Source organism: Podarcis vaucheri (assembly GCF_965113315.1).
Source record: "Podarcis vaucheri genome assembly, chromosome: 2".
In the NCBI taxonomy this organism is placed as follows: domain Eukaryota; kingdom Metazoa; phylum Chordata; class Lepidosauria; order Squamata; family Lacertidae; genus Podarcis; species Podarcis vaucheri.
In genome coordinates, this window is record NC_138760.1 from 83,313,344 (window position 1) to 83,324,024 (window position 10,681).

Below are 10,681 nucleotides of genomic sequence, written 5' to 3' on the forward strand. Positions count from 1 at the left end.
GGGGGGTTGCTGCCTGAGTGTGCTAAAGGGAGGAGAGAACAGTTATCAAGTACCCAGTAGACTGAAAGCTAGTAGGCTACATGTGGCTCTGTAGGCTCAGATCTGAGGAGCTATGATAAAAGGAAGAGTCCTTGGGTATCAGCTACCAAATTGTTTTTCCTTCCGTGCAAACTCTCCCTGAGTACATAGTTGCATGGAAAAAGTGACATGTGGAGCAGAGGCTGTATTTCTGTCATTATAAAGGTGGCAGAAATGACTTCCACACTTGCATTTATTTTTATTTTTATTTACAAACACATCTAGTTTCATGCTATAGATGCACAGTGGTACCTCGGGTTAAGTTCTTAATTTGTTCCGGAGGTCCGTTCTTAACCTGAAACTGTTCTTAACCTGAAGCACCACTTTAGCTAATAGGGCCTCCTGCTGCCGCTGCGCTGCCGGAGCACAATTTCTGTTCTCATCCTGAAGCAAAGTTCTTAACCCGAGGTACTCTTTCTGAGTTAGCGGAGTCTGTAACCTGAAGCGTATGTAACCCGAGGTACCACTGTACTGTACATATCCAAGGACAATACTATGAAGCAAAATCTTTTGAGAAAAGGACTATGCTGACCTATCCCAAGGCTGAGGGTAAGTCTGCCACAGGAAGCAGGACAGGCCTATTTACACAGAAATCTTCTCACACTAGAAAAGGGAATCTGTCGCATACTTTTATCCCGAGGGTTAAGCCAGCCCTAGCTGTTCCCCAGTGCCACACTGACATCATTGTTTATTTGTGTAACTTGGGGTTCTGTTATTTCTAGTGAAAAGTTATTGCTTTTTTAAAAAGGAGGCATCCAGTGATAATAAGATGCAGTGCTTAATGAATCCAATAGGAGATACCTTTAGTACACCAGCTACATAACTGGAGCATAAATAGCATTTAGAGTTTTCATAAGACATTTGTGAAAAGCATTGCTCTGTGCAGTGTTGCAAGTTGCATTGCAGCTGTACTTTCCGATCTAGCTCTCAGAAGATAGCACAAAGCAGTTGCAAGGGCCAAAGGGAGGGGGGAATTCTGAATTCCAAATATAAGATTTGCCATCAAAGTCCAAGAAACCAGAAACTTCCAGCGGCCAATTCAAAAGGCCTGGCTGAATATTTGTTTTTAGAAGCCCATTTCATTTGTACATGGCCCAACAGAGAATGAAACTTGCATCTGAAATTGATGAACGAAAGGTTTTTGAGCCTCTGGGCCAGGGATGGGGAACCTGTGGCCTTCCAGTCGTTGCTGGACTGCAACCCCCATCATCCCTAACCACTGGCCATGCTGGCTGGGGCTGATGGGAGTTGGAGTCCAACAACTTCCTAGGTAGTAGTGCAGGTCTTTGTACCAGTCCCTGTAGAGCAGAGCATTTTTGTGCTTGCCCTCAAACTGGCTTTCAGGGGCAGCTTTTTCTGCCTAGCCTGTACTGCAGGCTGTGTGAAGTGTGTGCACAAGCAATTGGCGTGGCCATATAGATTAATTTGGTCACATTTTGGCAGGTGTGCAAGCTGGAAGGGCTGTATGATAACCAGATGAGCACTTTTAGGCAGCTGAGGGGCATATTCAACTGCTGAATAAGGAAATCTTTTGGACCTGCCCTGTCTCAGTCACAGGCAGTGCATGCCATTTTGCCCCCTGAGGTGAAAGGGCCGGAGCCTCCCATACTTGGGTTGTGTGACAGGTTCCAGAAATATCTTGCAGATTTCCAGTAGAGCCTGCAGGGGTGCTGCCTCATGACATTCCACCGCCTGAGGCAGCTGCCTAAGCCCACCTCCTAGGCAGGCCAGCCCTGCTCAGTTACCAGGAGTTTTGTGGCCCTGAGCAGGGGTTGGTATCAAAAAGTCTCCCTACTCAGAACTCAGGACTCAGATAAGGGGCTATGATCAGGTCATGCCCTTCCCCTGGGCCCTGTGGCTCACCTAAATTAGGTGGAGTTAGTGCTGATCCTGTATAACATCTACAGTCTCTATTTAGATCTGCATTGAATCAAATGTGGGCCTAGTTCATCCCCACATACTTCAGTCTAGCCTGAGGCTCCCCACTCCTGCTCTAGCACCCTGAGGCCACTTATAAATGACAACAAAGGAGCAACTAGATCTCCCACAGAAGTTCCAAAAGGACCCAATTGTTGATCAGTTTGCTTATTTTGTTAACAACTTTTACACACCTCCTAATAGCAACATTTAAAATAAAATATTAAAATACAGGCCAAAGCCAAAATGGAAAACAAAGCACGCAAACTCAGCAAAAATTCATTACAGCAAGTCTGTCAAGAGCATTAAAGACTTTTAAAATGGATCGTTTAACATTTTTTAAAAAAACACTCCCTCAAGCATTTAAATTACTAAACAGGAAGATAAAAGCTCTGGCACTGAAGATATCGCAAAGTAGGTGCCAGTAAGGCTTTCTAGAGAGGACAACCACAGCCAGGGTGTCTCCACTGAAAAGTCCCTCTCCCCAAACCAACCTGCTACATCTCACTCAGCAAGGGAGCCCTGGGGAACACTTCAAAAGATGCCCCAAAGGTCCAGCTAGGAACATGAAGGAGGAGATAATCCTTTAAGTAACCTGTACTCAAATCAAGGTTAAAAGCAGCACTTTGAATTTGATCTGGAAACAGCCTGTAAATCAAAGCACTGGCATGGAATCATTGAGTTGGAAACAGTGCTGTTTTTCTAGAACAAGAGGTGCCAGAACGCACCATTAACACCTCCGTTGTTTTCTTATAATGGCAATGGGGGCCCAACTGAGAGGTGCTGAAACTGTGTTCCAGCAAGTTCTGGCTGGGGAAAAAGCCCTGGTTGGAAGGGATCTCAAGGGACATCTAGTCCAACCCCCTTCCATGCTGGAATCTCTACATGGTCCCCTACCCAATTTGAAACCATAATGGATCCTGTGCAAGCAGTTTTATTGCTGCAGCCCTAATCCAATAGTCCCAGTCCCAGTTGATACGCTTGCGGCTGTATCTGGACTACGTGAAGTTCCTAGATCATATTCAAAGGCAGACCTATGTACAGAACACTACAGTAATCCAAGTAAAATGAGTGCAAAATCCATCTGCCAGAATGCTTATGGGGGCTGGACAGCTTGACAACATCACACCAATTTTGCATCAGTTGCATCAGTTACCCATTGAGGGTGACTAAAGCAGCAGTGACAACACCATTGCATTTGCCAAGGCAGGGTAGGGTGAGGTTGGAGGAAAGTGTTGGCTGGTGGTGTTGACATCCCACAACTGTGTGTGCACACACACCTGGGAGGTTCCAACCCCAGCACCCCAAAGATGCTTCTGCTGCACAACCACCACCTCACTGTATCGCCAGCCGAGACAGTGCAGCTCCACCACTGCTAGGAGAGCTTCACTACCACACACCGCTGCTTAGTACTAACGTTTAAACCTGGAATGGTCTGAGATTGAAGGAGCGCTTGCACCCATGCAGACCTGCATGGGCCCTGAGATTAGCCTCAAAGGCACTGCTCTCTGGGTGATCACTGAAGTCCATCTGGTTTAATTCCCTCTGTTGTGGCCTTTATGTGGCTCACAAATACTTTCTATTCTGCCAAGCATTTTTTTTTTTTTGAGCCACAAATGTTTTTAATCTGATTTACAAAAAAAGAGACAGAGGTTCAGTTAGTTCGGGGGTTTTTTAATTGTAATGTTATTACCAAAAGTCACCTTGTGAGGGATTTCTCTTAAAAGGCAGGACAGGTAAATAAATTCCCCGCACAAGTTCCCCGATGAAAGTGAAGCAAATTTATCAAGGGGGAAACAGACCAGAGTGTAGGACAGTCGCCTTTAGCCTCCAGCATGCAGAAATTCAGCAGTGCACATTTCCCCCGTCATTGTTTCTCTATGCCAATGAAAAGGTCGAATTTCTGCCTTCACCTGCTGATGAAAGTATCGATACAGGGCCAGTACAAAAGCAAAAAAAACAGTGTGCAGTTGAGTAACCGCAGGTGGTGCTCTCATCTCCAGGTATAGGAAGCAAGGAAGCTATCAGAAGGTGTGGCCTCCTCGTAAGAATAAATCCCACATCTCTCTATGAACAATCATGTTGTGTTGCAAGCCTGAAATATACAAGGTTACTTAATACAGGCAAATTATCTGGTGATTATCTTCTCCCACATCTGGGCTTGAAGTAGCAACGGTATTAAAGAGAACAGGCTGCCTCTCACAAGCTTCTGCCTGCATGACACACAATCTGGGTCTATTGGACCATAGCTGGGGCAGCAACTATCAGGCTCCCTCAATATGGGAATGGCTGCAGTCGCAGGAAAGACTTCCCACCTCACTTTAAGCAGAGGTTGCCATGGTGATCTGAATCTGATGGCAACCATCAGAACAGTCAGTTACCTAACATGGAACAGATTTACAGAGCATTGAACACATTACAGTGGTACCTCTGGTTACGTACTTAATTCGTTCCGGAGGTCCGTTCTTAACCTGAAACTGTTCTTAACCTGAAGCACCACTTTAGCTAATGGGGCCTCCTGCTGCTGCCGCGCCGCCGGAGCACGATTTCTGTTCTCATCCTGAAGCAAAGTTCTTAACCCGAGGTACTATTTCTGGGTTAGCGGAGTCTGTAACCTGAAGCGTATGTAACCTGAAGCGTATGTAACCTGAGGTACCACTGTACTGAACAAACTAACTAGAAGGCGCATAAAACACATTTATAGTTAAACAAAGTATATTCAATGGTTTGAGAAAACATCTTGCAGTCAGAGGGTCTGAGTTCAACATAGAACTAAGAAGATGGGGCTCTCCTGACCCCCCAGTTCAGATTGTGGGGGTGCAGGGGTGCATGGGGGGAGCGGGGAAAGGGGGAAGCCTCACTGCACTAACAGGAGTCCTTGTGCAGAATGGGCTCACTGATTCCACCTAGAATGAAGGATCTAACCCTTGTTGATTCAAAAATCCACTTTGGCATCTTTTTGTCAATCCGTTTCATTTTATTTATGTTTTTTGTATGTGTCAATGTGCTCAGCCCAGGTGCTCTGCCATGTGGTACCATTCTGGCTTCTCTCGCCACTCCACGCTTGTCTTTAATTACATACAAAACTGGGATCTGGTTGCACCATGTATGTGCTTTCATGCACACTCTGCCAAACTCTCACTCAGTTTAATCAACATGGATTGTTGTGGCCCTACAACCAATTAAGGGAATAGGATCTTTCACCAATTGCAGAAGTAACTGTTACAAGCATTTATACTGAACTTTGGTGGTGTCCAGAGTGCTTCACGTACATTGTCTTGGTATGCATTACAATAACTCCTGTAAGATAATATTATTCCAGTACTGCAGGTGAAGAAAAAGAAGAATGGGGAAGAGCTGTAGGCTCAGTGGTCACACATCCGCAGAATGTCCCGGGTTCAATCCTTGTTCGACTCCAGGTACAGCTGTGACAGAACCCTGTCTGAAACCCTGAAAAGCCGCTGTCAGTCAGTGTGTAGACAATACAAAGTTAGATGGATTCAGTATAAGGCAACTTCCCATGTTTCTGTGGGGGACTGAAACTGAAAGAACAGTGGCTTGTCTAAAAGGCCACATACAGAGCTCAGGTGGTGGCAAGTTTTGAACCTGTGACTTCATGAATCCCAGACCAATCTTTTTTTTAGTCTCACTCATAAAATATAATCCAGAAAGTCGAATTAGATCGTGTATATGTAGTGCCTGCTGAGATCAAAACAGTAGCTCAAAACTAGTCAAAAAATGGTAAATTTGCCAGCTGTACCCATCTTCAGTGAATGATAAACATATGTCCCAGGATACTAGATCAGGCCCGTGCAGAGGCAGGCCTCGGAGGGTTAAGCAGGCTGGGAAGCCCAACCAGGGACCGGACTCTTTTTTGTTTGAGTTTATAGTTTTATTCTAACAAGACTCCTGCCCCAGGCCTCAAACAAGCTCTACACATGCCTGTACAAAGTAAGACCGAAATGTACAAAGTCTTTTTTATTTACCATCACACTACAGCATCTATAGGTAGGTGCAGAGTTGCGCCTCAACACAGTAACCAATAGGATGAAGACGCAAGAGGGTAGAAAACTGCCATCTATTGGTCAATGTGGATTTTGTATACAGAGGTAAAGGTAAAGGGACTCCTGACCATTAGGTCCAGTCGTGGCTGACTGGGGTTGTGGCGCTCATCTCGCTTTATTGGCCAAGGGAGCCGGCATACAGCTTCCAGGTCATGTGGCCAGCATGACTAAGCCACTTCTGGCAAACCAGAGCAGCGCACAGAAACGCCGTTTACCTTCCCGCCGGAGTGGTACCTATTTATCTACTTGCACTTTGACGTGCTTTTGAACAGCTAGGTTGGCAGGAGCAGGGACCAAGCAATGGGAGCTCACTCCGTTGCGGGGATTCGAACCACCGACCTTCTGATCGGCAAGCCCTAGGCTCTGTGGTTTAACCCACAGCGCCACCCGCATCCCTTATACAGAGGTAGGGCAAGACAAATAAGCAGTGAGTCACACGTGAGAAGCTTTGAGAAATCTCATCTGCTCAGAAAGCATGCTAGCTCAAATTAAGAAGCCTATTTAGAAAACCTTATACTCACTTCACAGTCCTATGTTACATTTTGTGTAGGCTCCCCTTTAAAAGAAGGACCACAGAGTATAATCTTTACAAAACTACAGTTACCTCACTTACAAGCTTCTGTAATAAAAAAGTTCACTTATTTTGGAAGTCCGTAACATTTAGTATCTTCAGCTTTATTAGCCTCCTAAGGTATATTTTATTTAAAAATTGCAACAAAATCCTGATTTATGAGCTGCAGCCATAGTTAGTTGTTACCATATCCCATAACAGATGTTATTAGACTGAGGTTCTTCTGCAATGTTTTAACAGGCGGCTAAGGAAACAGCTACTGGGCATGAGAAAGAGAAATGGCTGGCTGCCATGCAGCCTCTTACTATGCCTTAAGTTTATTGGTTTTGACACACAAGTTGAGCAAACCTTTTCAAGAGCAGTTTGGCAACTGGGTCAAATTAATTGGTTTTCCTCAGGTCTGTTTCATAATGTTGTGGTGCCTGTGAGAGCCAAGGCACCCTTGAGGTTTTCTCCTGGCACCCACAAAGCCTCTGAGCCCAAGCCCATCCACTGCTCCTTTGCGCATGACATGGTGAAGATAGTTACCTTTTCCCCATGAAAAGTACACAGAACTTAAGGGAGAAATTGAAATATGTGCCCTTTAAAGTGCGCTCCTAAATATCCTCTTAAAAGGTTTCTTTCCAAAGCTTCCTGCTTCCCCTAGTATAGAAAAATACTACACATTTGTAAGGTAAAAATGGTTTACTTACAAACTCCCCAAAGGTCAAATTCATGTGCTTCAGAAAGCTGTGCAAGCAGTAAAACTTTGGCTTAGTCACAAAGCAGTGAAAGTTCCTAAATTACTGGTATAGGAACACATGAAGAGCTTGTGAGAGCCATCTGGCTAAACTAAAGCAACCAGTTGAAACCTCTTCACATGCTGAGTTCATTAGGTAGACTGAAAGTTAACAAAGACTTGGGATTCAGCTACATTAGTAAAGACAAGGCATTTTAAAAAGCATTTATAACACTGACACCAGATGGCGCTGTGGAGTTCCGTCTTTCAGCAACATGATTCCCCATTATATGAGGTTTCAACACGTTTTCCTGAAACGTTTTTTTGATGTCTCTAGATCCAGCCCAGACTCCCCAGTTCCTCCTCAGGTGAGAGGAAGTGGACATAGCTTAGCCTGGCAGAACAGCTTGTTGTATGATATTAACCCCTCCGTGTATTAATTAAGCTTAAACATGTTCATTGTATGAGGCTGGTTATCCAACATCCAACCCAGTCCCAAATTTGGTATATTCTAGCTTTGTATCCTGCCCTAAAACCTCTTTTTAAAACCAAACCCTAGTGAGAGTTTCCTTCCTAACAGAAATAGCAACGCAGTGGGGGAGGAAAATTTTTTCATCTGGATCAGGGCAGTTCCTACACTCCTGGCCATGATCAGCTCCTCCACTGCTGCTATTTGCATTTTTAGAAAGATTAATTCAGCTGAAAGTGAAAAATGTAACAGCAGCCTTAGTTTGAGCCTAGTTTTTACTACTAAATATTGAGGCTCACTGGAAGGACAGATCGTGAAGCTGAGGCTCCAGTACTTTGGCCACCACATGAGAAGAGAAGACTCCCTGGAAAAGACCCTGATGTTGGGAAAGATGGAGGGCACAAGGAGAAGGGACGACAGAGAACAAGATGGTTGGACAGTGTTCTCGAAGCTACCAGCATGAGTTTGACCAAACTGTGGGAGGCAGTGGAAGACAGGAGTGCCTGGCGTGCTCTGGTCCATGGGGTCACGAAGAGTCGGACGCGACTAAACGACTAACAACAACAACATTGAGGCATCAAAACAAAGAGCCTCTGACTGTTTTCCCCCTTCAGTATCAAGCTGATTTAAGAATATCTTGTCCTTCTGCAAGATTTAAATCATGGGGTTGGCCAAAATAAACCATTTCTAACCTATAACTAGTTCTAAGACTGAAGGCAATAGGCTTAATCTGCCTTCTCTTATAGCTTCCGAGGAGAAATATCACTAGATAGTAACAGAAAAGAAGCACAAATGTCATTTGATGTGGCTTCTCCCAGAACATGCTAATCCCACCTTGCCTCTCCAAAATCAAATCCACACCCCACACCTGAAGCATTTTTATAATATTTTAACAGCCCTGGTTTTCCCCAATGTATCATGGGAATTGTAATTAGTTAAGGGATCTTCTAAAAACTCTCAGCTTTCTACACTTCTCAGTGAGTGCTGATCCTACACTACTTGCTGTACTTGTTAGGACCATTTATCTGCTGATGAAGAATTACTATTGAAACAGTTTGTCATCCGGAAAAACTGCACTACATTCTGGAGCATCCATTATCACACAGTTACAGGATTGTGACTGTTGAAAGGCTTGTTTGCCTCTTTCATACTGATGGACTATATTGTCTAACTTTGCTCATGCAACAGTGATAAGACTCTCATTTTCTGTGATTCTACTACATACAGTGGTACCTTGGTTTGCAACCGTTTTGGATTACAACTGTTTTGGATTACAACCACGTCAAACCCAGAAGTGTGTGTCCCTTTTTTTGTTTTTTTTATTTTTTTATAATAATTTTTATTACATTTTTTACAGAAATAACAAAGAGATCAAAAAGTAAGAAGAAAAAAAAAAAGACCAGAAAAAAAGGAAAAAGAAAAACACGACCATTTCAATAACTCATTTCAAATTTCCATTGGACTTCCCCCATCCCTCGCAGAATGCATTTCTTAACAATAAATTTATCAGCAAATTATATCCTTATTTCGTATGTTTCTTTCTATTTTCAATTACAGTTTAAATTTAAATCTCTTGATCAATATATACTCTGAGCAATATACCATAATATCGTTTTTACCCATTTAAACCTTGATTCTTTCATAAATCTTGTCAAATTTCATAAATAATTAAGTTTTGTTACTGGGGCTAGATTCCCAATCACACGACATCTTATGTTTCATATAACTTATAATACTTTTGCAAATAGTCTTTAAATTTTTTCCAGTCCTCCTCCATTGCTTCTTCTCCCAAGTCTCGAATCCTTGCAGTCATCTCGGCTAATTCCATGTAGTTCATCAGTTGCGTGTGCCAGTCCTCCAGTGTGGGCAAATCTTGGGTCTTCCAATGCTTAGCGATAAGAATTCTTGCTGCTGTTGTAGCGTACATAAAAAAAGTTCTATCCTTTTTAGACACCTTCTGGCCGACAATGCCCAGAAGGAAGGCCTCTGGTTTCTTGGGAAAAGTGTACTTAAACACCTTTTTTAACTCATTATAGATCATTTCCCAGAAGGCCTTCAGTCTTGGGCAGGTCCACCAGAGGTGAAAGAATGTTCCCTCAGCTTCCTTGCATTTCCAACATTTGTTATCGGACAAATGGTAAATCTTAGCTAGCTTAACCGGGGTCATGTACCACCTGTATACCATTTTCATAATGTTTTCTTTCAAAGCATTACATGCAGTAAACTTCATACCGGTGGTCCATAACCTTTCCCAGTCATCAGACATAATATTATAACCAATGTCCTGAGCCCATTTTATCATTGCTGGTTTAACTGTCTCATCTTGAGTGTTCCATTTAAGCAGCAAGTTATACATTCTCGATAATAACTTGGTCTTTGTGTGTGTCCCTTTTTTTGGATTACAACCCATTTTGGGGGGAGGCCCCATTGGCAAAAGCACACCTTGGGTTACAACCTGTTTTGGTGGTTGTAAACCAAGGTACCGCTGTACTTTCTGTTTAAGAATTTCTAAGTTTGGAGCTTATTTTATCGCACGGTTACAGGATTGTGACTGTTGAAAGGCTTGTTCGCCTCTGTGATATTGTTTGACTACTTGTTCTAATTTGGTTTGTGCAATATTGATTGAATTGTATTATTTGTGACTCCATCATATCTTTTCTGTTTAAGAATTGTGAAATAATACATGTTACTAATATTTTGTTAATACATTATTAGCCGCGTGTTGCCTGTGATTGTTTAGAGTGCTTACCAGATGGGGCTGATAGACAGCTGCCCTGGACACAGAATTGACCTGCGCCTCCAAAGACAGTTGTGAGTCCAAAATGTCTCCCAGGCTGCGCACCTGGGTCCTTCAGGGGCACACT